Below are 24692 nucleotides of genomic sequence, written 5' to 3'. Positions count from 1 at the left end.
CAAAATGGGACCAAATATTAAAAAATATTACAGATGTTTTAAATTTACAGATGCTTCAACACCCCCGGGACTTTGTATCTATTAAACCACTGCTTAATATGTATTGATGATAAATTGTAATGAGATTTATGCAGTTTAACAATTTTATATGTCAGAGTACGTTATATTATGGAATATTGGTTTTATTATCATTAGTTTGGACAATATGTTATGTGATTTGGTATGTGTTTGTGACTTTAAATGTAGCCATGTATTTGGCGCCAAAAAGTTTTTAAATTGTAACTGTTTTTAGGATTACTTTTAGTTCTGATGAAGCCCGTAATTTAGCGGGTGAAAGCGCTTAACTGGAACTAATTATGATATTCACTTGATTTTGTTATTTTATTAAACACGTTTTTTAAGAATTCTTCGGATATTCAGCCTTATCTTTTTGGTATCAGCTGGGAAGCATACTTAGGCGTCTCAAGACCGCTTAGCATTTGGAAAAGCTAGTCTCTTTATTGTGTTCTGTTGTTCCTGCTACACCATTTTTTCTATTTAACATTTGATAAAACAAGCGAACACAGTAATTAGGACTGTTCATAGAGATTCATGCAATAGAAGAGAAGTAAATAGGATGCGTTACTGTTCAGCTAAATTAATAACAGATAAAGTCTTACCACAAAAACACAGGGTAGTAAGGGAAATGAAGGGGTGAAATCGAATACCATCATGGAAGTATTGCATATAGACAACTATAAAGCAATTTAGACAAGAAGTGTCACTCTTAGAAGAGTATAGAAGAAGAAACAGATCAACAAAAATAATCAGAAAGATGGACATCATAAAAGCAATGTGCAGTATCAGAACAGATCAGGATCTATCATGCACTATTGCATATAATAAACTAAAAATATCAGCACAGGCAGAAAACCTTAGAAGATATGCAGATAAATATAAAGGAAAAGTATAAAATAAGGAGTTTATTGATGAACCAACAAAGTTTTGTAGAGAACTGGGAAATAAGGCAAAAGAAATTGAAACACCACCCAAAAAAGAAGAAATAGATATATTCTGGAGAAATATCTATGAAGATCCTGTGGAACATAACAAAGATGCTAAATGGATAGAAGAAGTAAAAGAAAGAATAAGAAGTTCAAATATATAGGATATAAAATGGGATGAAATAACAGCCAGAGAGATTGAAACAAAGTTAAGAAAAGCTCCTAATTGGAAAATCCCAGGCCCAGATGCAGTACCTAACTTCTGTCTAAGAGTATTAACATCTTTACATGAATATTTAGCCATGAGTAAGAAGTATTTGTATGAGCACCCCAAACAGACACCAACCTGGTTAACAACAGGAAAAAACAATACTCCTACTTAAGAATGAACATGCAAGCTATTCTAAGAACTATAGACTAATAACTTGCCTGCTGATGACATATAAACTATACACTGGAATCGATGCAGACAGAGTTTATAGTAGAAGAAATGTCATGGCAATAGAGCAAAAGGGTAATAAAAGAAAGTCATATGGAACAAAGGATCATTTGTTGTTAAATAAAGTCATAATGGAGAACTGTGAAAAGGGGAAGAATCTAAGTTTAACAAAAGGAGATACTGCCAGCCCAGCTATCTGTGATTTTGTAAATAATTATATGTAATTTGTGAATATTTGTATGATTTATATAGAGGTGTGACAAAGGGAGGTACTGTCAGCACACTTGCCTGAAATTTTGTAAATAATCATATGTCATTCGTGAATATCAACATGATTCATATGCTTGTGTTACAGATGTATTAGAACTGTATATTGTGTGTATATCAATCTGTATATCAAACTGCTGGTACATAAGTGTCTGTTGAAAGGGTTTGTAAAATACTGAGCTTAAAGATGTATCCACAGTGTACCCTACTGGAAAAGAACAGAAATGTATATTACCCTACTGGAAAAGAACAGAAATGTATATTAACTATTGTAACTGTGTAAATGTGCATATTTTAACAGTTGGAACTGAAACATAGAAGGCTATCCTGTAAAACTTCAGAAAAATAATTTAAATTATGTTATAACTGCACCATGGATGGCTACAATGCAGCAAGGAGACAGGATGCCTAAAACTATGGTGCCTTCTGCATTCTCTTGTAAGTATTTTATTGTTTTATGTTTTCCAGCAGCTACAAAGATCTAAGGGCTATGTATTTTTCACAGGTAGATGCTAAAGGCTGGCAGTTTCTAGCAACAGGGGTTTAGCTTGGGAGCTAAAGTCAGATGACAAGAAGTGATGTAATCCTGCAAGCTAACCCAGCAGTAACATTTGAGATATTAATTTAAGAATTGTCTGAGAGAGACAGGACATTTTGTATTTTGTCTTTGACCTGACAGCATGAGTTGGAAAACCCACTCACCACATCTATCTTGCCTTGTTCTGTAAGTAAGTTAACCAAGGTATAGTAATTTCTGTCAAATACAGACAGGAATATAATGAAGTATACAGTATCTTAGATGTTTTCTTTATTTATTTGAGACTGTCCTACAATGTTGTTTTAAATATTTCCTTTGATTTTGAACTCTGATGTAACTGTGATTATTTACTGAGTATTTTCTTGTTCTTTTATTATTTATTATTATATATATTTAAACCTTTCATTGTGGCTGATCTGTGTAGAAACATATTTAAGGTCTGAGTGTATTTGCATATTTATTTGGTGACACTGTATGAGCCACTCCTAATAGCCTTGCTCTTGGTCAAACTGCCATTTGTATTGATACTAACATTACACAGTAAGATTGGATACCCTTTGTTAAGGGCCTTAAAGTAGCTGATAAGGAGTGACTGGTGGCAGAGAAAACTACCTTATAGTCTGGGCAGAAGGGGGCATAGCTAATAAACCTGTGCCAGCCTTTTCCAGGTGTGTGTGTGTGTGTGTGTGTGTGTGTGTGTGTGTGTGTGTGTGTGTGTGTGTGTGTGTATGTGTATAAATCAAACCTCAAAAAGTGTGTGTGTGTCAGCTACTTGGGCAGGGACATGAAGCACTGGTTGGACAGAGTGTGTGATCTATAGCTGTGCCAGTGGGGAGTCTTATTGGGGATCTGTAGAAAGAGAGAGAAACCAGCCTCAGACTGACTGTGGTTTCTGTGTGCTCTTAAGGGAAATTGCACTTGATGGAGAGAGTTGCGTCTGGAAATACTGTGTGTGTACTTGTCATCCTCCCAGTGTGTACATCCAGTGAACATTCTGAGTTTCATATCACAATAGTTTTATTATTTTTTGTTAGCTTAGTGAGTCAGGGAGAGCAGGCAAAGATGTCAGCAGAGGAGTATGGCAAGCTGACAAGGAGCCAGTTGGCTGAGATGTGCCAAGCCAAAAGACTGTGGCATGCCAACCTGACTAAAGCAGAGATGATTGCAGCCTTAGTCACAGCTGCATCACAGACAATCAACCAGGAGGACAATCAGACTGGCCTTGGGGAGGTACAAATCTCAGAAAATAGACAGGTCAGCCTTTCCACAGAGGACTTAAAAATCCAGCTGGAGTAAAAGAGACTTGAACTGGAGGCCAAATGTTTGGAAATAGAAGCAGCAGAGAGACTGAGATGTCTGGAGGCTGAGGAAAATGAAAAACTCTGACATCTGGAAGCTGAGGAGAATGAGAAGCAAAGGCAACATGAGAAGGAGATGCTGACTCTTTGCTAGGGTCTGGAGGTAATGGAGAAGGAAGTAACTGAACCCCAGAAACCACAAAGGTCAATAAATTTTTGCCACAATTTACAGAGGGTGATAATTTTGATTGTTTCATTCATATGTTTGAAAGGGTATGTAAACAGTATAATGTTGCGCAGGGGATCTGGGTATGGTTCTTGCCCCCCTTACTCCATGGTAAAGCTGTATCTGCTATTTCTAAATTGTCTGGTACTAATTACTTAAATGATAATACTGCTTAAAATTGTCTATTAGAGTGTTTTAAGTTAACACCTGAAGCTTATAAGAAAAAGTTTTGTGAGCATAGACACAAGGCAGATGAAAGTGTGTGTGAATATATTGATGATCTAAGCACTTATTTTTCATGGATGGGTGAGTGGGTGTCAGGTCACCACATTTGAAGGGCTGTCAGGACTTTTGGTGAGGGAACAAGCCCTTAGCATTCTGCCTGAGGAATTGAGAATATGATTAGCTGATAGGCAGTGCAATACAGTAGATGAGTTGGGGAAAAGGGAGACCTATACCTAGCAGGCAGGGCATCACTGCACAGGAAAAGGATACCCAGTTCTGCTCATGGGTCTAAGGGAACCCATGGTGGGCAGCCTAAAGCACTCCAACATAGTCTGTCAGTAGCAGGCAAAGCCACTAGTTCAGGTACAAATCCCAGATGAAGGGTTAAATGTTTTAAATGCAACCAGTGAGGCCATGGTAGGATATAAATGTCCATGGAGTCAAGGTGGGGAACAAAAGATGCGAGAGCCAGTAAGTGGGAATGACAGAATGCCAGCAGTAAGTTGTCTGGAGACAAGGGTACCAAACTACCACAAGAGGTTATATCCTGTCTTAGTAGATGGGAAACAGGCCACTACTAAGAGAGACACAGCCTCTGACCTAACCATTGTGAAGCCTGCAATCGTTAAAGAGGAGCACTACTTACTTGGGCAGTGTACTCCAGTCAGTGCTTTAGGAGGAACCCCATTCCAAATACCTTTGGCTAGGCTACACCTTGACTGGGAGGGTGGAAAAGGAAGCAAGCAAGTAGGTGTGTTTGAGGATATCCCTGCAGATGTCTTGACAGGGAATGATTTTGATAATGTAGTACCTTGTGTGCATTCAGTGACATGCAGTCAAGCTTGGAGACAAGCCTGTAGGTCTGGCAGCCTGGGGTAACCCAGACAGACCACATGTATGAAGCCAGGACTAGTGTGGTGGTTACTTCAGGGAGGAAGATACCCAGTAGCAGTGACTCTGAAGGTGGCCACAGCTGCTTGTGGGTACTGATGTTCCCTTGGACAGAGTGACTGCAAGGGTAGAGGTGAGTAGTTGTACCCAGGCTGACAGTGAGGCACCACAGTCAGAGGATACCAGACTTCTTGTAGAAGGGGAGCTGGTTATGGTTACCAAGAGAGAGTTGAGACAGGCTCAGCTCTCATGCCCTACATTACAAGGCCTGAGGGAGGTAGCCAGTAAAGCACTTGATTGTCAAGGAAAATGAGAATCTGTATACTGGGACAAATGGTTACTGTATAGAGAGTGGACCCCTGAGGGAGGGCTAGAATGTGAGAGAATACAGCAGCTGGTAGTGCCCAGACCCTATCGTCTGGCACTTCTAGTCAGGGCCCATGATATTTCCTTTGCAGGGCATATGAGCATAAGGCTTACCAAGAGACATATTATGCAGAACTTTCATTGGCCTGGGATTTCCAGAGATGTAACAGGGTACTGCAAGACCTGTGAAAATAGCCAAAAGGTAGGCGAAGCAGAAGACAAGGTCAAGGCTCCTTTGATGCCTTTGCCTGTGATTGAGAAGCCAGTTCAGAGGTAGCTATGGATATTGTGGGGTGTCTGACTACCCTGAGTTGCACAGGGAAAAAGTATATCCTAGTGGCAGTAGATTATGCTACCAGACACCCTGAGGTAGTGGCTCTGTCCACCATTGAGACAGAAAAGGTGGCAAATGCTTTGTTAGAGATTTTCAGCAGGGTAGGTTTTACAAAGGAAGTACTGATTGACACAGTTGCCAATTTCATGTCAGACGCACTGGCCTGTCTGTGGAGGCAGTGTGGGGTGAAGCACCTTAAGACCACCCCCTACCATCCCCAGCCTAATGGTCTTATTGAGAGGTTAAATTCTACACTCAAGACCATGCTACAGGCATTTGCAGACCAGTTTAACAGGGAGTGGAACAAATATTTGCTTACAGAAAGGTGCCCCAGGAATCCACAGATATTTCACCCTTTGATTTGCTGTATGGACATAGGGTGAGGGGACCTCTAGATTTGATTTGTAATGAGGGAAAGTAAGAGGGTGAGTGTGAATCCCACAAGGAGTCTGTTGTGGCATGTGTCCTAAACCTCAAAACAAGGCTCAGGGAACTCATAGGCTTTGTCCAGAAGAACCTGGCAGAAGCCCAACAGCAAAAAACAGTCTGGTATGACAGGAATACTCGAGCTAGAGAGTATGCTGTGGGGCAGCAGGTTATGGTTCTCATTCCTGCCAGACACAACAAGCTGCATGCTGCTTGGGAGGGACCCTTCAAAGTGGTAAGGAAGGTTTTTGATGATAACTACATGGTAAAACGGCTATGGAGGAGAAAGGAGCATAAATTGTACAATGTTAACATGATAAATCCATACCATGATAGGGAGGCCCTGGTACTAAGTATTGGCAGTAGGAGGAAGAAGGAGTCTGAGGGAGATCTGTGGCTATGGGGATCCAGACAGCAAATTCCCAAGTTGCTATGGTGGAGCCCTGGATTGCAGGCACACAATATGATAGTGCAACACTGTACTGGGGCCAGCAAACCCAAGGCACCTGAAATTTCAAGACAGGGAAAGGGTAAGGTATTCCCAGATAGCCTCAGTGTTTTGAAGCAAGGTATCTCAAGGGTCACTTGAAAAACTAGCTTGAGTCTTCGGAGGGGATGTAAGAAAGGGATATACTGCCAGCCCAGCTACATGGAGTTTTGTAAATAATTATATATCATTTGTGAATATTAATATGATTTAAATACAGGTGTGACAAAGGAAGGTACTTGCCAGCACAACTGCCTGGAACTTTGTAAATAATCATATGCCATTCTTGAATATCAACATGGTTCATATGCTTGTGTTACAAATGTATTAGAACTGTATGTTGTCTGTATATCAAACTGCTGGCACAGAAGTGTGTGTTGAAAGAATTTGTAAAGTACTGAGCTTAAAGATGTATACACAGTGTACCCTACTGGAAAAGAACAGAAATGTATATAAACTATTGTAATTGTGTAAATGTATATATTTCAACAATGGAACCGGAACATAGAAAGTTAACTTGTAAAACTTCAGAAAAATAGTTTAAATTTAATTATTTTATAACTGTGCCATAAAGGATGATTTCAATGCAGCAAGGAAACAGGATGAAACTAGGGTGCCTTTTGCATTGTCTTGTAAGTGTTTTTATTGTTTTATGTTTTCCAGCAGCTGCAAAGATCTAAGGGCTATGTATTTTGCATAGGTAGTTGCTAAAGACTGGCCATTTCTAGCAATGGGGGTTTAGCTTGGGAACTAAAGTCAGATGACAAGAAGTGATGTCATCCTGCAAGCTAACCCAGCAGCAACATTTCAAATATTAATTTAAGAACTCTCTGAGAAAGACATGGCATTTTGTATTTTGTCTTTGACCTGACAGCATGAGCTGGAAAACCCACTCACCACAGCTGTCTTATCTTGTTCTGTAAGTAAGTTAACTAGGATACAGTAATTTCTCTCAAATACAGACAGGAATACAGTGAAGTATAGCTTATACATTTTCATTATTTATTTGAGTGTGTCCTGCAATGTTGTTTTAAATATTTCCTGTGATTTTGAACTCTGATATAACTGATTATTTACTGAGTATTTATTGTTCTTTTATTATTTATTATTAAATATATTTAAACATTTCATTGTGGCTGATCTGTGTAGAGACATATTTAAGTTCTGAGAGTATTTACATATTTATTTGGTGACACTGTGTGGGCCACTCCTAATAGCCTTGCTCTTGGTTAAACTACCATTTGTATTGATAGCAACATTACACAGTAAGATTGGATACCCTTTGTTAAGTGCCTTATAGTAGCTGATAAGGAGTGACTGGTGGTAGGGGAAACTACCTTATAGTCTGGGCAGAAGGGGGCATAGCTAGTAAACCTGTGCCAGCCTTTCCCAGTTGTGTGTGTGTGTGTGTGTGTGTGTGTGTGTGTGTGTGTGTGTGTGTGTGTGTGTGTGTGTGTGTGTGTGTGTGTGTGTGTGTGTGTGTGTGTGTGTGTGTGTGTAAATCAAACCTCAAAGAGTGCATGTGTCAGCTACTTGGACAGGGAAACGAAGCACTGGTTGGACAGAGAGGGTGCTGGAGGCCTTGGCTTGGTCACTCAGCTGAGATCTCAACTTTATAGCTGTGCCACTGGGGAGTCTTATTGGGGATCTGGAGAAGGAGAGAGAAACCAGCCCCAGACTGACTGTGGTCTCTGTGTATTATTAAGAGAAATTGCACTTGATGCAGGGAGCTGCATCTGGAAATATTGTGTGTGTACTTGTCATCCTCCCAGTGTGTACGTCCCCCACTGTTCCCAGTGGTGAGGATTGAGGCTGCTTAATTATTGGGCCAGTGGTGGGGCATTGCACTAAGTATGGCATAGATAGATTCTAAAAAAGTATTTGTCAGTATCCCACATTCATGGATAGAGTGTTTAAACATGTATAAGATGCACCCTACCTGACTAATTACATCACAGCAACCACAAAACAGTGGCAAACCACTTTGCAGTTAAGCCATGATAAAGGAAAAATTATTATTTCAAGGATAAAAATTCAAAAGGGAATATTCCAGGGTGACTATCTGTCACTGCTGCTCTTTTGTCTTGCTTTAACACATTACGCTGTCTACTTAACAGATTAGGTCATGGCTACAATTTAGCTCCCAGAAAACAACAGTCTAAAGACTTCTCATCTTCTTTTTGTAGATGATTCAAAACTTTATAGTTCATCAGCTGAGGAACTGAAAGCACAAATACAAGTGGTCCAAACTTTTTCAGATGATATAAGAATGTCATTTGGTCTTGCTAAATGTGCAAAAGCAACTTTTAAACAGGAAAGCTGCTGCACCAAGAAAACATCAGTTTGGGACAAGAATATGATATAAATGAACTTGAACAAGAGGGAGTGTATAAATATTTGTGCATTCATGAAGGACAACAATAAAACATGAACAAATGGGAATAAAACTTAGGAAGAAATATTTTAGAAGACTAAAATTAATACTAAAAGCAGCATTGACATCTAGGAACATAGACCATGCTATAAACCAATTTGCTCTTCTTGTCCTAACTTACAGTTTTGGAGTAATTGACTGGCCCCAAAAGGTATTGGATAGGTTAGACATGAAAACAAGAACTATGTTTCATGTTCGTCAAATGATTTATAAAAATCAGTACATACCAAGACTATATGTTCCCCATTCTGAAGGAGGTATGGGCCTCCTTGAAAATGATTACATGTATAGATCTGCAATCATGGAACTGCATACATATCAGCTGACCGCACAAGAACCAAACATAGTGAAAGTTTTGAAGAATGAGGAGAATTAGTCTAAGATGACTTCCCTGCTTAGTTTAGCAGAAGCATATCGGCATCAAGTGGAAAGTGAAATCAAACCAGAAATAGACAAAAATCAGGCAACAACTGAATGTGCCACAAAAACTAAAGAAAAAATATAAGCTGAAGGATCAGATGAGAAGGCAAGAAATATGGAAAATGCATAAATATAGTTGCAAGCATGGACAATTCTTGGAACAACCTCATGTTGATCAGAATCAAATGCAGGAATGGTTAAGGAGAGGTGAATTTAAACTAAAAGACATAAGGTTAATATATTGGCGGCCTAAGATAGTGGACTATGAACACATTGGTTTACAAAGTCCATTGAACATGTAGGAGAACCAAACAAGTGTAGGTTTTGTAAAACAGAATTGGAATCAGTTGCACATCTTGTTGCTGGTTGTGATATACTAATGGCAGAAGGACTGTATACTGAAAGGCATAATAATGTGGCAAGACTGTTGCACTGGGGATTGTGTAAAGATTATAATACTGAGGTAGCTGCAAAACACAGGAAACATGAGCCACAAAGCTTTATAGAAAATTATGAAGTTTATATCACATGGGATCACCCATTACCAACAGTTCAAAAACTAAATGCGAGAAAACCAGATATAGTAGTCCATGAAAAGAAGACAGAAGTAGCCTTGATTGCTGAATTGCTACACCCTGTGACTACAGTGTCTTATGTACAGAGAGACACAAAGTCAGAAAATACCAGAATTTGCAGGCAGAAAGAGGGCAATGTGGAACAAGGGTACCCAGATAGTTCCAATAATAGTAGGAGCAACAGGCTTTACAAAAAATTAATTGACACATACTTAGATATGTTACTGATACATGTAACTCTGTATGTATTGCATAAGGAGTCATTATTGGGCACATTACGGGTGCTGTGAAGAGTGCTTCTGGCTAACATCAAAGACTGAAACAATACTAATTTCATAAACTTTAGTCATACTTTGAATTCGGAATGGGGTTCATTCCTGTCATGGTATTAGAACCCCAAAAGATTGGAGAAATTAAAAAAGAGGTATCCTGAGTTATTATCATGGCCCATTGAAGCACTATTCTTGGCCTTAGAGAGTGCAGTGAGAGCTTGCTCCCTAGTGATAGTTGGTGGAGAAAAGGTCAGGGATATTTTCTCATGGTGACTGTGGGTGACGGTGGTAGAACTGGAGCTAAATTTGTTGGCCAACATATTTGCTATATCCTCTGGTGCAGTGTAGGTGGTTTATTCACCATTAGCTCAGCACATTGTTGAGTATTGCCTTTAAGGTTACAGACATAATTGAAAAAGTCTTATGGTTGACCTTAACTTTTGAGGTTATTGCTTCTCAAATTTGGCTTTGGTGGACTTGATTAGTCTCCTGAGTTGTGGGTTACTTATTCAAATTTCATAAACATTTTGCCATATAAATAGATCACAACCTGCTGATTGCTTTAATGAGAAAAATCAACTCTATAAATGGGTTCATGATCAAGAGTACAACAATGGAACTGTTACTTAGAGCATATGACTATAAGATTGCCTGCAGACCAGGAAAGTTTAATGTTAATGCAAATGAACTAAGTAGGTTACCCATTCTAATTAATAAACAAATACATACATACATACATAAGACCAACTTGGTTTTCACCGATCAGGCACTGAAATTAGATACCACATATAGGGCCTCATTTCCTGAACAAGTAAGAAATTTGAATTAATGTTTGTTCGAGATTCATAGGTATATGCTGAAAGGCTGTCTCGTAATAACTGACCTAAGATTTGACCATACTATTTTTAGAAGACTAACCTTCAATATCAGACACTGGAGTGTACTCTTGGAATTTAGAATCACATTTACTGCTAGAAGTCATTCTATAATGCTAAAATGGTTTGTATCAACTCATCTTGGAATATCCAAAAGCAAGAGTTTGCCCAAATTATATGAGGAGTCTGGCCTAAACTAGGATAGGAAAAGAAAGCAAAACTGGATGACAAAACAATAAATCAGCATCCACTGAACCTTTAATCCCATAGAAATGGCCTGAAAAGTCATAGCCTAAACTACAGGCCCAGTTCCAAAGCACTTGCTCTCACTCCAGTGCAAAATATTTGTTGTCAGTATAAGTGACTTACTTTGGTGTAAGGCCTAACTATAAAGCATGCTTACATGAGGTCCAGATTCCAAAAGACTGTTTTCAGAACAAGCAACTTATTTTCTTGGTGTAATATACTGGAGAAAGTCATCTACACTGAGAGCAGGTATTTTCTTTTTGGATCTGGTCCTTTGTAAATGAGCAACAAGTCAAGTAAAACAGCTTCTTCATAGTTTCTAGTGCATAGTCTTTATTTTATCTGTGTAACATGTTTCCAAGGGCAAATACACCAGAGGCATAGTTAGGATTTTTGGAACTGTATACTATAAAATTCTACTAAATAAAGTACTAAAATTGTCATTTTGAAATTTTGAAAAAAAAACAATTTAACAAATATATTTTCATAATCAAAAGTAAATGTTTACATATTTTAAATTTAAATTAAAACATCTCTTGTTACACAAAACAAATTAATTATTTAAAACATGTGTGCCATGGCAAAAGCTTGGTTATACTCTTGGTTATACCCTTAAAGGCATCTGCTGCCCTCCTTAAGTGAAAAGCAAAGGTGTTTAAAATTGTCATTGGGTTTCAGTACCACCAAGCAAATTAATGCTAAAAGACAAGTGGAGATACTTTTTTTTATTTGTGTGGTGCAGCCTAAACTGCAGTGATCAGCACATTACCACATGTTGACTCCTTGGCACATATTTATTATGTTGTTAACAAAAGTGCATTGGACTAAGGAATAAACTTTACAAGATTCCTTGAGAAATGCAAGTAGAGGAATCAAATGACTTTGTCCCTTTTAATGTTTTATTGCTTGTTGTTACAAACAGTTTATAAAACAGTCAAAGTGCATTGTGTGAGCACCTATCTATGTGAGTTGATGTATACAGACAGAGTGGTTATCAAACTCAAAAGCACCATGCTAACAAGCTGCCATGTGACTGTATGATGAAAAAAAAATGATTTATAAGCTGCCCATCATGGTCATAGTTTTTAAAACAGATTAAAATGCATCTTTATAAAGGGAGAATAAATAATTTGTTTTAGCAAAGAAGTGATGTAGCTGTCTATAATAGTCTGATAAAATAAAATATTGATCAGAAGATGTAGTTTGTTTTAGAAATTTGGGAGTCAGCAAATCTGTGGCAGGTGAGGTCATAATATATAATCCCAGATAATACATTTTTAATTGCAGTTCATTTTCCACACACAGAAATATATCCCTGAGCAATCCTTGTGTATGGTTCACTTTTATTCTCATCAGGGATTAGCTGTTTCCACTTTCTGCTCTTACCCAATACCACCCTCTCAAAGGTCCATTTTTTTTCTCTGTTTATCCTATTCCTTTATGTTAGTGTGGATGCAATAGTGCTGCAACACCTCCTAACATTATCAACTTATTCCTTCCCGCCTTTCCTTGTCTTGACTGTTTTTGTCATCGTATGCCTATATCTATGAATTTCTTGTGCTGATCTTGTTACATTTTGCCTTTTCTTCTAGTTCTTTGTGACCCTAGTTTTGATCTTAGATGCTATGAACCTCTGTACGCTTCCTTTCCTCCCACTGCTTTCTCTCCTGCTGTATCCCCCACATACAAGAACTCACATGAGTTTTCTTCCTCCTTATGAAATATATCATTCCTTATCTTCATTTCCTTTTTTTATAACTCCTGTGCTCATTGCCATATCCATAACATATGGAACATTCCTGACTCTGCTTCTCCAGATCTCCAACAGTGATTATTTGCTTTCCTTTCTTCTTCTTCGTCAGTCTTTTAGGAGTTAGATATTCTCAGTGTAACACATTTATCATCAGGTCTCCTATCCCATGTATCTTCTACATATGATGATTTACTTGCAGTACTCTTGTCCATTTTTCTGGACTGATTTTCCATTCCTCTTCTCTTTCTTAACATCTCAATTCCCTAACTAGTACCCTCTCTTTCTTTCTCATTAGAGCTTCATATATCATTTGACACCTTTTTTTTTCTTTTCTTCCTAACTGTTTCATGGTGTCATTCTCTTTTATCTCAAACTTTCTCCCTCTGCTTCCTGTTTTTCTCTCTTCCTGTTCACTTCAGCCTTATGTACTTCCACAACTCTGTTTTCAGCACATTGTTGTGTCAGCTGTAATAAGCTTTTAAATTCCCTTTTGCTTCCCTCTGCTCTTTGCTGCAGATCTGCATCTTCTTTAATTTCATATCTTTCAATTTATCCTCCTAATTTCATCCTAAGGTTCTCCCGCAACCTCCCCAAATCATGTTGCTTAGCTCAGTAGCTCTTTATTCAGCTGCCACTTTTGTTCCTAGCATTTTCTCTCCATTTTCTGTCTCTCTCCCTTTCTGCATCTTCCACTGTCTCTCATTCTAGTTCAAACGTGCATATGCAAGTTGAAGGCTAGCTGCCCTTGTGGGCCATTTTAAGCCTAGTCAGTTTTGCTCAAAGGTGAGAATGAAACCCTGTACCTTGTGGCTGTGAAGGAAACACCTTAACCATTATGCCAACCCCCAAGCATAGTACATTATGTTAGGGTCAGTACATATGTGGGTAAATGTGGGAGTACTCATCTCTCCATCCTTCTGCCTATCCTTGGTTTATTTCTTTTTATTGTCCTGCCTTTTCCACTTTCTAGCCAGTCTTATATTTCTTTCCGTGTTTTACAGTTTTTCTGTCTACTGGGTCTACTTGAATGTTTATCAGTGAATACAGTATTACTGTGAATATGATATTTTTTCCAAATTCAGCCATTCTCCAGTTTTGCTTTCATTTTTCTTCTAATTTCCTCCAGATGTTTCTCTTCCATCTCTTCTGTGGTGAACTCCACAAACAATCCCTGGGGAAATCTGTCACCCTCCTCTCACCTTTCCTTCCCCTACCTTCTAACACTGTCATTTTATTATTACAATGCACACCTAAGATTGCTTGAAAGGTCACAAAAACTGGACCTATTTGCTGATAGGATTGGCTCTATGTCCTCTGTCAATAACATGCAGTCATCTATACAGCTGGAATTTTGAGATTCTCCCTTGCATTCCACTCAGCTTATCCATCTTGCCACTTACCTGAATTTCTACCATTTCTTTCTTCCTTGTCTCTAAATAGACCAGATGACAGTCTTGTTCCTCTACTCACCTCTACCATCTCTGCTCTATTTTATATTGCATGCACCCACCTGGATAAGTTGTTCTCTGTCTTTTCTTTTTTCAGCACTTCAGATAAGGAAATTCATCTTGTCTTAACACCGTTTTGTATGACAAAAAGTCATATCCCTTTGCCTATTCCTGTATTTTCTTCCACTTACCTGAACACTGCTAATTTCCAATAATTTGTTTCCACCTTCCTGATTTTTATGACTTCATTCTGACCTTTTCTAGTGTAACCTTTTTTTCTTTTACTAAAACTTTTGCCAGTATCTTTATATCTGCACGAATCAAGGAAATGACTGATAATTTCCTACTTCTGTTCAGTCACTATAAACTTTTGATATTAATGCTACCCTTGCCTGTCTCATGCTTTTTGGGAATACTGTCGATTCTAGTATACTGCTATTCTTCTCAGTTAGCACCTGCCACATTTGTTCCTCACTCCACTTGTAGAACTGTAGCAGAAATCCACCTGGGCCTCCTATTTTTTGTTAATTATCTCCAGCCTCCACTTTGGTACTGCCTGCATTTAACATTTCTTTCAGCATCTGCGTCCTTTCCATTCCTTTCCCCGATATTTCCCAACCCTGTCTTTTTGTGTTCGCCCTTCTTGTTCTGTATCATACTCCGTGAAGCACTCTCTGATTTTGTTGCTATCTTCTTTGATGTTTCCTTCTCCCTTTTCACACTGCCTGTCTCCTTATCATTTGCACTTGGTTTATAGTTATAGCTAATTACCTTGTGATCCTTCTGCACCCACTAGTAATTCTTCCTGCACCTCTGCTCACTTTCCCTTAATGTGGTGATTTTGATTGTAACTCCCATTTTGGCATTGCTTCTTTTAACCTCCTTAATGCTTTTGTCTTCACTCTGCCATGTTTCTGGATCCCTGTCAACTGTGTTTCCAGTATGATTATATCCTCGTCTTCTTTCTTTTTTTTTTCATCCTTTCTCCCTCATTATTTTCCCCCAACTACATCCCACCATCACTCATTCTACCTTCAATACATCCCACCAGCACTCATCTTATCTTCAATACATCCCACCAGCACTCATCTTACCTTCACTACATCCCATCAGCATTCATCATACCTTCACTACATCGCACCAGCACTCATCATACCTTCAAAACATCCCACCAGGAATCATCCTACCTTCAGTACATCTCACCAGTACTCATCCAACGTTCAATACATCATAGGATCATAGGAAGTTACTAGACTATTGGCCCTGGGGCTCTTATAAGTCTAGCAAAGAGTTTAGCCCATGTTTATACAAGTCAGCACCCGGTGCCCTTGTCTGGCATGGACATGGGTGGAATCGCAGGGATGTATTTTCTGTTTCCCATTTAGTTATCCAGGTTGTGCTTAAAAAGGGGTAATGAGGTACTCTGCTTGACATGGAGAGGGAGTCTATTCCACAGATGGGGGAGTCTCTGGGACACAAATCTGTCCCTCCAACAAGTCCTATTGATGTCACAGACCAAGCTGAGGCTGCACGTGTGGGTTACTCAAGTGGAGCTTGACATGCAGATATGTAGCAGTCCCATCAAGGCAGAGTCCGAGATTGCCTTGTATGCCAAACAGAGGTCACCTCTGAGGAGTCTGTATGAAACTGAGTAGAAGGATAGGGCTTTAGGCCTCTCTGTGTATGGTAGATTTTTGAGGCCCTAGATTCTCCTGGTGAGGAAACTATGTGGTCTCTCCAGCTGCTGCATGTGCTTTGCGAAGTACATGCCAAACAAAGCATTGTACTCAATAATGGGCTTTATAAGGGAAGACTACAGGAATGTTATGATCTCCTTGTCTCTAGAGGAGATACCCTTACTTATGAGGTGGGTCATGTACAAAGCTTTCTGTACAGTGAAAGCAACATGGTGGTTAAAAGTTAGGTTGCTATCAATCTGGGTGCCTAAATCCCACACAACTAATTGCATGCTTTGAACATTGTTATTAATATCATAATTTGTGGGGATGTCACTCTCCCCAAAGGGGATGACGCCGCAGTTTTTGGTATTCAGCTTTAGGCCATGTTTCTAGCACCAGTCATTTGTTTGGTTTAGACCCTCTTGGAGGATGTCCACGTCACTTGGGGAATTGATGACTCCTCCTATCTTGCAGTCATCTGCAAACTTGGTCTGCTATAGTCCACTGGTTTTGGCCTGTACGTCAGAAAAGAATATCCCAAATAACAGAGGCCTCAAGACCGAACTCTGGGGCACGCAGCTCGATATGGGTCAACTGCTTGAGGTGGCTTCCCCTATTTTGACTAGGTGGGTTCTATCAGTGAGCTAGTTAGCTACCCATGTGGTAACATATGGATTGATGCCTAGTTTAGAGAGTTTATCTATTATGCCTGAGTGAGGAATAGTGTCAAAGGCTTTGGCCAGGTCAAGGTAGGTGATGTGCACCATCTTCCCCTCGTCCATGACTTTGGTGACTGTCTCAAAAAAGTCAACCAAATAGAACAGACATGACCTCCCCTTCACAAAGCCAAACTGTGTGGGATTGAGTGTTTGGAGGTTGACAATGTCCTTGTTAATGAGGTCCATCATAATACATTCCATGACCTTGCAGATCAGGCTAGTTAGGCTGATGGGTTTATAATTTCCCAGTACACTCCACCTTTGTGTAAAAGGATGACAGTGGCTGTCCTCCACTCAGCTGGGACAAAGCTGGTACTCAGGCTTTGGTTAAATAGGATGTCTAATGGTGCTGCAAGTTCCTGCCTGAGATCATGTAGGATGCAGCCTGGGATGTTATCGGTTCCATGGAGGCTGTATTTTTTGCCTTTGAGAGGGCAGTGGTGACCTGTTCCCTAGATATAAGGAGAAGGGGGCAGGTACTGGGAATATCCTGATTTACTGATGGGGGGACAGAGGGGGTGAAATTTTTGCTGAATCTGTCAACCAGCAAGTTTGATATATCTACGGCATTTGTATATGTGGTGTCCTTGCCCACAAGTTCCGAACAGATCTGGGTGCTTCCTTTGAGATTGCATACATATGTGAAGAAGGCCTTATGATTGTCTCTAGCAGATGTGGCCAATTTGGACACAAAGTTTGCTTTGGAGGATTTCACTAATGCTCTTATTTGCTTGTTCGGGCTAAGAAGAGATTGATTCCAATTGGGCACCTGCTCCTTCATGGTAATGGATAGCAATTTTTTCTTTTGTTATAGAGTTTATTTACTGCAGATGTCCACCAGACAAGTTTACTCTTCCTTGCGAAGGATGATTTAGTCCTGTCAGGTATTCCTGATTCCATGCATCTATATAAATGTTCATATAGTGCTTTGGTATAGTTTTGGATACTGGTGCCAGTTCCTAGAGAGGGAGCGGGGGCTGTGAAGCTGTTTATACCATCCCTCAGGGGGCTGCAATCAGCTTTGGAGAAGTTTTTTTGTTTGACCCTAGCTAGTGGGAGGTCGGGGGAGATGGTGACTTTGAAAGTGACAGCTTTATGGTTGGATCTTACCAGGAAGGATGATACTGCAGGGATGTTGCAGTATTTACTCATGTTGGTTAATACCAAGTCACAATATAGTATCACCTCTTGTGGGACATCGACTAGGTGTTCCAAAGCATTTGCATTGATAAACTCAAGGAATCTCTGGGCATTTGTGTTCTGGCATGAATAGTTCTTCCAGTCTATGTTTGGGTAGTTAAAGTCACCCAGGATCAGGGTAAAGGGTTGAATCTTGATAGATTTGAAGAGGTCCAGATAGGCAGATTGGGCATCTTGAGTCAGATTTGGGGGCTGGTAGCTAGCTATGATTTGTTTAGGGGTCTTGTCAATGGTTAACTGCACCTTGAGTGTCTCCTGTGCTTCATACTGTTTGACCAGCCAGGAGGTGTGTGTGTCTTTAATATATATTGAAACTACACCTCCCTTGGCTTTACTACCCACAGTTTGGTGTCAGAATGTATGATAGGATGGGTAACCAGGTAAGGCTGGGGTGCTTTCCACAGCTTTGCCTCAGGTTTCTGTGACTGCAGAGATGTCAGCATTTTCCAGGGTTAAAAATGCTTGCAATGAGTGCAGTTTCATGTTTAGACTCTTGGCGTTTAGCAGCATGACCTTTAATTTGCGCATTTTTGAAATGTTTATGTTGGTTGTTCTCCTAGGGCTCACTCCTTTTGTGGGTCTTGGTTTGCTCTTCTCCCTGTTAACACCTGGCTCTTGGTTTGCTTTTTATCCCTGCTCAAACTCCCTCACCCTATTTAATTAGCATTACTTTACATCTAACCCATTTATCTAATAGTACTCTACATCTACCCTTACCCATTCCTCCTTTCCCCACTATTACTAATTCTTCACTCCCTTTTCCCTAGGTCTGGCAGTCTATCTTTACTGATATAGATTTAGTACCACCTGCCCTGTGTTCTCTGTGCTGTGTTACACTCATCACTTCCGGTCATTATTTGACCCTACCTATCCCTATCTTCCCCTATGATTCGTAGGACCACACCTACCTTATAAATATATCCCTCCCCATGAGCCGCCATCTTTTTACCCTGGTCTAACCCCTTGGCTGCTGTGCGTCCCCAGCTGCGGTGCTCACCTTTTTGTAAGTAGTGGATATGTTTACTCTTGTCTCTGTTTAATAAGATAACCTGGCTGCCTAATCAATTGTAGGAAAAGGCGCCCCACAGTTAAATGCGATATTGTATCTCAATATATGCTGCTGATATCTATTTTGGTTACTAGATAAGTGTGTTAGCGTTTGCAGCACGTGCTGGTAATTTTTGCTCCAACAAATACGCCTCAGGCTTTAAACAGTATCGGTAACATATTGTATGTAGTAATACCAAACAAGCCTTATGCTTGTGTTGGTATTATTTAAATTGTGCTACCTGCAGATTTAGCGACTACTGGCTCTGTTTATGACCATCTACTGCTTGTAGCATTACTGAGGAATATTGATTTTGTAATTGCTGAGGAATAGAGAAGTTGTAGTTAACTGCATAACTGTCGACTAACGACACTGTGTCCTGACCAGCTGCTGCTTGTTATGCTGCTGCAATATGTTTTTTATGCATCTCCGCTGCTACTCATGTTTCTTACTAGCTTGAGTATGTGAAAAGGGAAGATTTCCAGCTAGCTATAACAAGCTCGCATACCAAAGGGTATCGGCATTATCCTCTGCCAGTACCGGCTAACTAGTTAAGAGACTCCATCACGCTGTTAAAGATTTATATGCAGGTTACCTCGGAAAATGTTTGCTGCTAGAAGGGCTTGTTTGTAGGAGTCGTTTTAGCCACTTTAATGCTAGATTATTTTATAAAAGACACTATTAGTGCCAAGCATCACCTAGAGTGTTTTACAGACATTTCTGTAGTTTGTAAGGCATGCTTATAGGACCTGCTACAACACTTTTTTAACATAAGCATTATCTGATAATGCATACATTTCTATAATTAATTGTAAGCAGCACCCGATAGAACCAAGAATGCTCCTATGACTTTACCACTGGTATCGGCTAACTGTGGCTGCATGTAGCACGTGGTCAGGATTTTAAATCTGTAGCTATCTGTTAATGCTCAAATGAATCTCGGATTTGCATATAGTAAACACAATGTCTTAGTAGCGTGTGTACTGTTTAGCATTAGAACCACTTAAGAGTGTGTTACTAGACCTATTTTTGCCTAAAACAGGGTTGATATATTAAACACCTTGATTTAATAGAGTGTGTACTCTCCATGCCTTGACTCTCACTAGAATGCGATCGAGACCCTGCTATATATAAACACTTTACCGAATGCTGAATGGTCCCTCTCTACAACAAATAAAGTGGTAATATCTTAGCGCTCTAACTATTCTTACCCTAAAATCTGCCTGAATTCTAAAAACCTGTAAAGGGTCATGTTACCAACGGAGTTGGCATACTCACATTGACAATATACATGTTATTAATGTTCACTGGAATAAGCAAGTCTCGTGTTTAAGTTGAGCTGCCCTTTGCCTGTACACAAGCTTAAACACCTTGTTCCTGACTTTATATCTGAAATTTACTGCCTGTGTGCCCAGATTTTTTTTTTTTTTTTTGAATCATACTATGTTGACTACATGACAATGCTAGTTACTACTGGAATGTGATTGATATGTAATTGAATCTACCTAACTCTGTATTTTTGACTTGAACCTCAATATGTTGAAGAATAGCTACCAACTGCTCCTAATGTTTGTACTGTATATGCTTTACCTTAATGTTGCTACCTAATATCTGTGCTTTACATCCTACTTATCTAACCTCTTTGTTTCTGTCTCCCTTCATTCAAATAGTTGCCCTACCTGCTCGTAAGGCACTATAACTGGGGACCTACTCTGCCCTGTTGAACAGCAACCTCTTATCACCTACTACCGTCTTCACCCCACACCAAGGAATTGCCTCTTCTCTTGCCCTGTGAACCAGCCCCTGAAGAATAAGAAAACAGAAGAAAGTATGTGTTATGCATATTCTGTCAACAGAAGTTACACTGTATAACTTATTGTAGCTCTTAAAGCATAATCCCCTGCTAGGGCGTACAGCAGCTACTACCACCCTTTCCTCCTTCCTATCCCTCTTTCTCTCCTATACCCTTGTTAATACACAATTTACTGCCTTCTCCTCTAATTCCAGTTCAAATACCTACTACCTACTAAAGGGAATTTCTGTAACCAATTTGACATTGGCCACTAGGTGATGCCTCTATCCTAAATTATCCTTCTGCTTTGAAACTCTTCTCTCAGGAACTTAGTATCTTAAGCTTGCAGAGCTATAGTCTCACACTATCCCTATATCCTCTTACTCTGTATCAGCCAACTATACCCCCTCCATCCCTACTATCAAGACTACCATCTCAGACCCTTCTCCACCTTTCACTTACCTTAACAAACAGCTCTCCACTGATTGTTCTCCTAGGGCTTACTCCTTTTGTGGGTCTACCCGCTCCATTCGCCCTGCGGGCTCACTCCGCTCCCTTACCCTGCCCCCAAATCTCACCCACTCCCAGTGCTTCTACATATATACACACTTACCACACCCCCTGCAAATCAAGCAATAACATAGGCCAACCCCTTAAAGTGCCAAATCCTACCTCCCACCATTCAATCTCTATTAACACCCATACCTATATAATTACCTACACACTACAACTTATAATGTCAACTAACACTACATACACACACATTAAACCCTTACTTCTACTCTCACTTCTATCTGTTTTAGCTGTACCCTATATACTTACATCCTATGAACACCTCAACCACCTACACTTTCACAACCCCATGAAAGAAACCTCTACACCAACATTCATCTTCCCTCATAGCCACAATTATACATCATATCCACCAAATTATCTATCATCCAAATTTCATAGGCTCACTCACATCACATACTATAGCATTAGATCTAAAAAGTACCATAACCTAACATGTAAAGGACTAACACTATCTCTTGCAATACACATCCACTCCCTAATTGATGGTGATATACACCCAAACCCTGGCCCAAATTCTTCCACTTCCATCAAGCCTAGCACACCAAATGCTACTAATTCTGATCTGGTCAACAGATCCTCCAACTCTCTCCTTATTGCCCATCTCAATATTCATAGAATAAACAATAAAGTTGCTCACCTACATGCCCTCATGGATGTACATTCATTTGACATCCTCTGCCTCTTTGAAACATGGCTTAAACCAACCATACAGGATACTACAGTTATTCCCCCTGGCTATAGCATATTGAGACTGGACCGTAACTCTAAGAAAGGAGGAGGGGTAGCTATCCTATATAAATCTGAATTGCAAATCACTTCCATTGATTCTAAGCCTCCCCTAACTAGCAACGCTGAAATTCTTATCTCTAAATTTCAACTCAACAAATGTAAATCCATCTATATAATCTGTATTTACCTTCCCCCAGGCAACAATATCACTACCTTAGAAGCTATTCTAAGTTGGCTATCCACCACCTACCCACAAGAAACCATAATACTTGGTGACTTTAATATAAATTGGATGTCTTCCACATCTGAACAGCCCTCTTCACACATCAACCTACACGGTTTTATACAAAATATTACACTCCCCACTAGAACCAATAAACATAACAACAACAACAGCACCCTAGATTGGATTCTTACAAACAGTCAAAACCAATCTTATAAAGTAGGGACCCTTCCAGAAGATATAAGTGACCACTCACTCATCTTTTTAATCAGGAATAAGACTGATATGTCAAACCCAACCATATATAAGAAAATAAGATGTAATAAAAATTTTAACACTGACAGTTTTCAAAAAGAACTTGTAGCTTGTGACTGGTCACCCCTGAAACACCTTCCATTAGACAATGCTGTTAAATACTTTAACTCTAAATTTTTAACCATTCTAGACTACCATGCCCCAACTCAAATAGTAAGAACTAGGTCTAAACCAGCCCGTTGGCTCACCAAAATTACCAAACAAAAAATCCTCCAAAGAAACAAACAATGGACTACCTGGCGTACGACCAAAAACCTGGCAGATCAACTAATATTTAGACAACTAAGAAATGAAACTAAAAAAGCCATATTGTCAGATAAAAGAAACTATTACTGCCAACTCCAACAGAACAACCAAATCAAACCTCAAAAATTCTGGTCAGGTATAAACAAACTCCTGCACCCAGGTCACTCAATCACACCCACCCCCTCAGGCTCCAATCTCCTTAGCCCCAACCAAATTGCCAATTCTTTTAACACTTTCTTCACAAACACCATTCAATCTTTGGCCAATCAGCTATCCATTAACACTGCATCTCCTTCTAATATTATCCCTAATAGCCCCCCAACATTTCAATTCCAATCCGTTCCTACATCCTTTGTCTGCACCCTTATCAAAAAAATTAAACCCACCACCCTCTCTGCTATTCTATTACCTGGAGAATACCTGCAAAAAGCAGTCAACTCCATAGCCTACCCCATATCCATCCTCATTAACAGAACTATTTCTGAAGGAACTATTCCAACTATTTGGAAAATCTCACATGTTATCCCCCTGCATAAAGGTGGTAATTCCAAAGACTTTTCAAACTACAGGCCCATAGCCATATTATCCCCTCTGGCTAAAATCATGGAGAAGTGCATTCATAAGCAACTACTAAACCACCTCCTAGCAAACAACCTATTAGCTACCTGCCAACATGGATTTCGACCATTTCACAGCATCTCTTCTGCTCTTCTTTCCTTCACAGATGTCATTAATAAAAACCATAATAGTAACACTCTTTCCTCAGCCCTCTTCATTGATCTGTCAAAAGCCTTTGACATGGTCAACCACCAACTACTCATAAACATACTTTGCAACTTCTCACTGGATCCACTTGCAATTCAATGGTTCCAATCCTATCTAAATAATAGGCAACAGGCTGTACTATGGGAAAACAATTTGTCTTCCCACTTACCAATTGCCCTTGGAGTCCCTCAAGGCTCCATATTGGGTCCTCTCCTCTTTTCTATTTTTACTAACGACCTACACTCTGTATTACCTCAAACCACCTCTATCCAATATGCAGATGACTCTACACTAATATGCTCAGCCTCCTCAATTTCACAACTGCATTCCCTTACCCAAGACACATTTAACATAGTAGAGAATTGGCTCCTTCAACGATGTCTCATCCTGAACCCAAAAAAAAAACAAAAATGCTACTATTTACTCCCACCCGCAGAGACCCCCACTACATTTTACAATCACATCTAGCAATAGTACAATCATATCTCCAGACTCTTTCAGAAAACTACTTGGAGTACTAATTGACAACCACCTCACCTTTAAGCCACATATTAACAACACTATAAGAACAGTAAACAAAAAACTAGGCTCCCTTTACAGGATCAAACCCTTTCTTACCCCACTAGCAAGAACCACTATTGCCCTGACCCACCTTATCTCAACCCTGCTATATGCTTCCCCAATCTATACCAAACTATGCAAAAGCAATCTGAACAAGCTGGCTAGCTCCTACAATAATATTGCCAGATTTGCAACTGGTTCTACCTATAGAACCCATCATTGTAACAATCTTAATCAACTAGGGTGGTTAGAATTGCCAAATCTTATCCTATCAAACCAGCTAACTATTGCCTATAAGATACTGTTCCATCCTACATCTACTCCATTACTAACCAA

This window comes from Protopterus annectens, chromosome 6.part0 (assembly GCF_019279795.1).
Source record: "Protopterus annectens isolate FY-2018-M chromosome 6.part0, PAN1.0, whole genome shotgun sequence".
Taxonomy (NCBI): domain Eukaryota; kingdom Metazoa; phylum Chordata; order Ceratodontiformes; family Protopteridae; genus Protopterus; species Protopterus annectens.
Note: the sequence above shows the minus strand (reverse complement) of the source record.